This window comes from Theropithecus gelada, chromosome 20 (genome assembly GCF_003255815.1).
Source record: "Theropithecus gelada isolate Dixy chromosome 20, Tgel_1.0, whole genome shotgun sequence".
NCBI classification, from domain to species: domain Eukaryota; kingdom Metazoa; phylum Chordata; class Mammalia; order Primates; family Cercopithecidae; genus Theropithecus; species Theropithecus gelada.
Window position 1 is genome coordinate 26,309,563 of NC_037688.1, and position 7,195 is coordinate 26,316,757.

Consider the following 7,195-nt stretch of genomic DNA (forward strand, 5'->3'; position numbering starts at 1 on the left):
TTGGCCTCCCAAAGTGCTAGGATTACAGGCGTGAGCCACTGCACCCAGCCGTATGTTCAACTTTTAAAGAAACTGCCAACTGTTTTCCAAAGTGGTTGAACCATTTTCTATCCACACCAGCTGTTTATGAGAGTTGCAGCTGCTCTATATCCTTGTCAACACAAGGTATGGTCAGTCTTTTTAATTTTAGCCATTCTAGTGGGTGTGTAGTAGTATCTCATTGTAATTTTAATTTGTACTTCTCTAATGACTAATGATGTTGAGCATCTTTTCATATGCTTACTTGCCATCCAAACATCTTGTTTGGTGAAGTGTCTCTTCAAATTCTTTACCCTTTTTATTGGTTTTGTTTTTGTATTTTGAGACAGTTTCGCTCTGTCTCCCAGGCTGGAGTGCAGTGGCACCATCTCAGCTCACTGAAACCTCTGCCTCTGGGTTCAAGACATTCTCATGCCTCAGCCTCCCAAGTACCTGGGATTATAGGTGCCCACGACCACACCTGGCTAATTTTTGTATTTTTAGTAGAGACGAGGTTTCACCATGTTGGCCAGGCTGGCCTTGAACTCCTGACCTCAACTGATCCTCCCACCTCGGCCTCCCAAAGTGCTGGGACTACAGGTGTGAGCCACTGCACTTGGCCCATACTTCTTCATTTTTGTAGCAGTGCATTTTGAAGCACAAAAGTTTTAAATCTTTTTTATTTTTATTTTATTTTATTTATTTTTTACAAGAGCACAAATCCATGTTTATTTATTGACTTTTCATTAGTTTAAATCCTTGAGGGGTACAGCATCACTCGGATTCTATGTCCCCATGACAGGCTTCCTGCCTTAGCAGGATGATTCCTTCGGAACTTGGTATGAAACATGCCACTGTTTCCATGGGCTTGAGTTACCTTTCCCCAGATTACTCTGGTTTGGTTTTGTTTGCCGCCAGGAGTCACTGTGTTGTTCTTTGCTTTGTATACATAAGTGCGTCTCTTGTCCAAATAGAATTCTGTTTCATCTCGGGCATAATCATCTTTAATTTTAAGAAGAGCTGTGTGCTCCCTTTGGTTCTGGAGACCCCGCTTATACCCAGCAAAAATGGCCTTGGACCACAGCCTTCCAGACATATTTTCTTTTAGAAGTCCTGTTCCCAGTAGGCTTCCACATGATCCAAGATGGCAGGAAGCTATTTTTATTTTTATTTTTTTGAGATGGACTCTTACTCTGTTGCCTAGGCTGGAGTGCAGTGGCATGATCTCAGCTCCAGAGTTCACGTAATTCTTGTGCTTCAGCTTCCCGTGTAGCTGGGATTACAGGTGCATGCCACCACACCCAGCTAATTTTTGTATTTTTAGTAGAGACAGGGTTTCACCATGTTGGCCAGGTTGGTCTTGAACTCCTGACCTCAAGTGATCCGCCCACTCGGCCACCCAAAATGCTAAGATTACAGGCATGAGCCACTGTACCCGGCCCACAAAAGTTTTAAATCATGATGATGATTTTTAGATCAAGGTATTAATGTTTATCTTTACAGCTTGTGCTTTTTGTGTACTTTTAGGAAATCTTTGTAAATCCAAAGCCACAAAGAATTTCTCCTATGTTCTCTTCTGGTTGTTTTATAGTTTTAGTTCTTACATTTAGGTCCATGATTCATTTTGGGTTAATTGTTGTCTATGGTATGAGGTAAGGGTCTCGGTTCAGCCATTTTCTTTTTAAGATTCCTGGTGCTCTGAGTCAGTATTCTGCCCTCTCCCCACTACACCTCTGTCTCCACCTCTTAATGAAGCTGCCATCTATTCCAGTCTCTGATGTCTCCTATAATACATTCTTCAGCCTCTGACCTTCTGCTGTACACTTAAGCACTTGGTGGGGACAGAGATCCCTCTCACCCTGCTCTGGATGTCATGGAGCCTCATTTGGTGTTGGTCACAGAGGCAAAGACTAGATGGCATACCTTTGAGGCCATTCTACTCTTGATGGCTGTTTATTTCTGGTGACAATTTGCCATCCCATGTATTCATCTGCAGCAGTGACTGCCAAAGGATATGGAAGTTCCCACAGGGAGAGAAAACCAACCAGATGTCAGCTGGCCTGATACCCTTGTTGGCACGTGCATACACCCCTGTGCCTGAAAGGTATGCAGCCTTCCAGAGTGAGGGCAGATGTTGTCTTCATTTTAGGAGTGAGAAAACTGGGATTTCACAAGATCCAGTGGCCTGCTTAAGGTCACTCAACTGGCTTATCACACAGCACCTGACTCCAGAACATGCCTCGACCTCTGGGCTGCACTGCCAGGCCCCTGGCTGTCAACTGTTGTGGAAAGGCCTGGGCTCAGACATCCTGCTCCCAGGACAGAAGTCTCCACCCTGTAAATGCTGCAAGTTGCATGTGGAATTTTCCTACCACCAAGGCAAAATGCAGCCCTACATTCTTTTATGGTTTCAAAGGAAAGGAACTTCAATGGATGAGGAGTTTCAAAGGGTGTATTTAAGTCTTGGGTGCAAGTCAAAGAACTAGGTTTGGGAGGGGCTGCTTGGCCCCTTTTCAAATGGATCCAGGCTTTATTTTTTTTCTTCTGCCCTTTGTTGGGTCTAGAAAGGGAGTGCTCCTGGAGGGTTTGGGTGTCAGTTCACAGTACCAAGGCTGTGGAGGAGAGGAAGTAAAGGCTGCCTGGATGTACCTTCCTTCAGTTCTGCTTGCAGCAGGCCCTCCACAATGCCTTGCTGACCCCTTCAGGACCTAAGTTTCTCAACCTGGCCAATTTCCAAACTTCTTCCCAGCCTTTTCATTCGGGTCTCTGTCCACCCAGCCAGGGTGGACACCCACACCCTTTACTAGGTGCATACCCTTCTCCTAACCCTCAGCTCTGCATGCGCGAATGCCCTTCCTCTCAGGAGACCAAGACCCAGCTTGGATCCCAGTTTCTGTGAGGTGGGCAGGCCTGTTTCCTGCCCTGTCACCCCTCAGGCTTGGCCACCCTTCCATGTGCTAAGCCTGTCTGCAAGGCTCAGTCTTGCAAAACTTCTTCACCTGTGACCTGAAACTGGTAATTAAGCATCATCTCATTTCCCTCTGCATAGCTTTCCCATGTGTCTTATCTTCCCACTTAAATTGTAAACTCCTGGGCACAGACAGGTCTGACTCTTCCTCATTCCATCATATCTCCTCTTCATCTGGCATCCTCCACACCGCCCAAATCTATATGGATTGTTATTGTTGTTGTTTTTGAGACAGAGTCTTGCTCTGTTGCCCAGGCTGGAGTGCAGTGATGTGATCTTGGCTCACTGCAACCTCTGCCTCCCGGGTTCAAGTGATTCTCATGCCTCAGCCTCCTAAGTAGCTGGGACTACCGGTGAGCACCACCACGCCTGGCTAATTTTTTTGTATTTTTAGTACAGATGGGATTTCGCCATGTTTCCCAGGCTGATCTCGAACTCCTGAGCTCAGGCAATCCACCCACCTTGACCTCCCAAAATGCTGGGATTACAGGTGTGAGCCACTGCGCCCGGCCAGTATGGATTGTCTCAGTGTGATTTGCCCATGTCCAAGTTTTGGCAGGAGAAGGTGGGAGGTTTGCAAGCTGCAGTTTACAGTTTTCCTATAAGTTCTGGGAAGGACACTGACAGTGAGATGCATGCCCCTGTCAGGGATGGAGGCTTGGGGTTAATAAAGCTGGCATTCATTTCTGAAGGTAAGAGAAATAAGAGCGTCCACCGAAAAGAGGTCCTAAGCTCAGAGCTTACACCTCCCGGGAGCGCCTCTGCCCACAAGAATGTCTCCTTTGCACCATACACAGAAAGGGTATGTGGCTGGGATGATTACACAGCACATGCACAAATGCCCCACGTGCCAAGCTCCGTAAAACGTGCCACATCCTCTAAGCTGTGCTGCTCGGGAAAGGATCTGCTTGTGTGCAGCTTCTACCTGTCTGCGTGAACTGGATTGAAAGAATTCAGAAAACATGCGTGCCGTGCACAGTACGGGGCACTTCTGAGGAGCTGAGAATGAATCAGGCTTGGTCTCGGCTACCAATTAACTTGCTGCCCACTAGAGAAGGTGACACATGAACATGCTTGAGTGTAATGCAAGGCTCTGACAATCATTAAAGGAAGGAGATCTTCCCTGGGGAGGAGACATTTAGGACAAGACTTCTGGAAGGATAGAAACGAGAGAAGGAAATTTCAGGAGAGGAACGTGTGTGAGCAAAGGTAGGGAGTGGAGATCAACAAGGGCATGCTCAGGGGACAACAAATGGCCTGTGTTGCCTAATATAGGTGAATATAGGGATGATGAGGCTAAGATATTGGCTTGGGATCAATTTATCAACATCCTTGAAAGCCAACTTAATGCTTTATGGGCATGACCTCTCTGAGTCAGACACGTAGATCTAGCTTTACTGCTTCATAGATGGGCAACCTTGGGCAAGTTGGTTCCTCTCTCAAAGCCTCAGTTTCCTCATCAGTAAAACCAACTCAAAGGGTAGCTGTAAGGAGTAAGTGAAGATATTGCTTGTGATGTGCACAGTAGGTGCCTGCATACAGTAAGTGCCCAACAGATGATCATTGTTAATGTTGTCTGTTCAGACTCTGGGCCTTCTCATAGGATGGATCATTTCTGAGCCAAAGAGAAGCATGGCCTCAGCATTCTTAAAGGGTGGATCAGAAGAGTCAGGTGGCGTCAGGAAGACCAGTTGTGAGGCTGTTGCAAAGGCCCAGGTGAGAGCTTACAAGTTCAGAATCCAGGCACCAGTAGAACTGGGGTAAAGAGGAGAGGGGAGGTGGGTCAACAGTACTAGCAGGTATCAAACTTCAAGACAGGGTTAGGCAAAACCCAGGTGACTGTGACAGAAGTACAGACACTTAAGAGGGCCACACATAGTCATTAGCTCATCGCCCAGGATAAGCCCCTGCCATAGTCTGAGTCTCTGGCCTCAGGGATCCCAGCATTGAGCAGGGAGCAGAGGAAGTGGTGGGTGTGAAGCCTGGTGGTGCTCAGACAGGTACAGTAGACAAGTAGTGCTGGGGGCTGTGTCAGGAGACAGTTGGGGTATTCTAGGGGTAGGAGACAGTTGGAGTACTCTAGGGGTAGGGGACAACTTTCCAAAGCTCCGTGGAACAGGGAACAAGGCCCAGCTCTGTCACACACATACTACGTGATCCTGAATCCACTGTTCTATTTTGTGCCATTTTTCTCTCTTTTTCTTGTTTATTTTTCTTTTACATTAATTTTTTTGTTATTGTCTTTTTTCTCCTCTACAAATTGAAAGTTATACATGGTGTTTCTTTTTCTTTTTCTTTTTAGTGGCTGCCCTGGAAATTACCACATGCATACTTATCAAGGTCTAAAGTTAGTCAATCACTTTACCTTCCTCTTCGGTATTGCAAGACCTTAAAGCATTTTAACTGTTTCCCCCCATCTTGACCCTGCATATTTTCATTATCTCTTGTTTTGTTGTAACTTCAGAAAACCTTAGAGTGATTATTATATTATATAGTCCATGTTTGCCTAGCTCTACCCATGTATTTACCATTTTCATAGCTCCTTATACCTTCTTGCGTCCTAGATCTTCCATCTGGGATCACTTTCCTTCCACCTAATGTGCATCCTTTAGAATATCATTTAATAAGAGTTCACTAATTATATATTCTCAGTTTTCGTTTTTCTGACAATATGTTTGTTTGGTGCTCGTTTTGGAAGATATTTTCACTGGATAAAGAATTCTAGGGTGTCAGGTCATCCCTCCCTACCTTTCTATGTGGAGGTTGACAAATCAGCTGTTAGTCTAAGGTATACTGACATTTTCCCTCTGGTTTTCTCTCTCTCTCTCTCTCTCTCTCTCTCTCTCTCATATGTGAGTGATGTGTGTGTATTCTGCAATTTACGATACACGTTTAAATATGTATTTCTTTCTTTTCTTCTTTTTTAAAAATCCTGGTAGGAATTCCTTAGGATTCTTAACATCTATGAATGGTGTGTCTTATCAATTCTGGAAAAATTCTCAGCCAATATCTCTTCACATATTGCTTCTCTCCATTCTCCCTCTTCTTTTCTCCTAAAACTCCTACTAATCATAGGCTAATCTCTTCCACGTCTCTTAATTTTTCTTCCATATATTTTGTCTTTTGGTCCCTCTGTGCTGTTTTCCATTGCTTTTTGCTTTTTTCTTTTTGAGACAGAGTCTTGCTCTGTTGCCCAGGCTGGAGTTCAGTGGCGTGATCTCGATTCACTGCAACCTCTGCCTCCCAGGTTCAGGTGATTCTCGTGCCTCAGCCTCCCTAGTAGCTGGAATTACAAGCCCACACCACCATGCCTGGCCAATTTTTATTTTTTTCTATTTTTTATTTTTTCTGAGACAAAGTCTGTCTCTGTCACCCAGGCTGGAGTGCAGTGGTGCGATCTCAGCTCATTGCAACCTCCACCTCCCAGGTTCAAGTCATTCTCCTGCCTCAGCCTTCCGAGAAGCTGGGATTACAGGTGCCTGACACTACACCCAGCTAATTTTTGTATTTTTAGTAGAGACGGAGTTTCACCACGTTGGCCAGGCTGGTCTCGAACTCCTCACCTCAAGTGATCTGCCTAGCTCAGACTCCCAAAGTGCTGGGATTACAGGCATGAGCTACCGTGCCTGGCCCCCATTGCTTTTTTCTAAACCATCTGCCAGCTTACAAACTGTCCTTTCCACTGCATTTTAAAATTTCAGTTATGATATCTTTTTCACCTCTGAAAAATATACCCCTTTCTCAAGACTGCTGAAAATTTGCTTCCTTCTCAAATCTGTTAGGTCACTCTTTATAGTTTTCTACTCCCAACAGGTATTTTCAAGCTTGTCTTTTATTTTGTTACACATGGTAACTATGTTTTCTAATCGATGCTAGATAATTCCATGATCTCAAGTTGTTGTAGGTCTGTCTGCTGTCTGTTGTTTCTTCTGGTTCTCAGGTTTCCTTTTGTAGCTGACTTATTTGGGGCTTATATACCACTGAGTATATTTGAAAACTTATTGGTGGGTACTTAACTGAGGCCTAGGATGAATATGCCTCTCTCCAGAAAGGATGATGGGTCCCTGTACCAGGTGCCGGGGGCATTAGCAGTCCAGGGGTACCTTATTATTTTATTTTATTTTATTTTATTTTTTGAGACAGAGTCTCTCTCTGTCACCCAGGCCACAGTGCAGTGGCACAATCTCAGCTCACTGCAGCCTCTGCCTC

At 45.0% G+C, this 7,195-nt stretch overlaps 1 pseudogene; it reads right to left on the minus strand.

The window, feature by feature from the left end:
* Positions 1-769: 769 nt before the first annotated feature.
* On the minus strand, positions 770-1,114 carry LOC112614609 (annotated as a pseudogene).
* Positions 1,115-7,195: the final 6,081 nt, after the last annotated feature.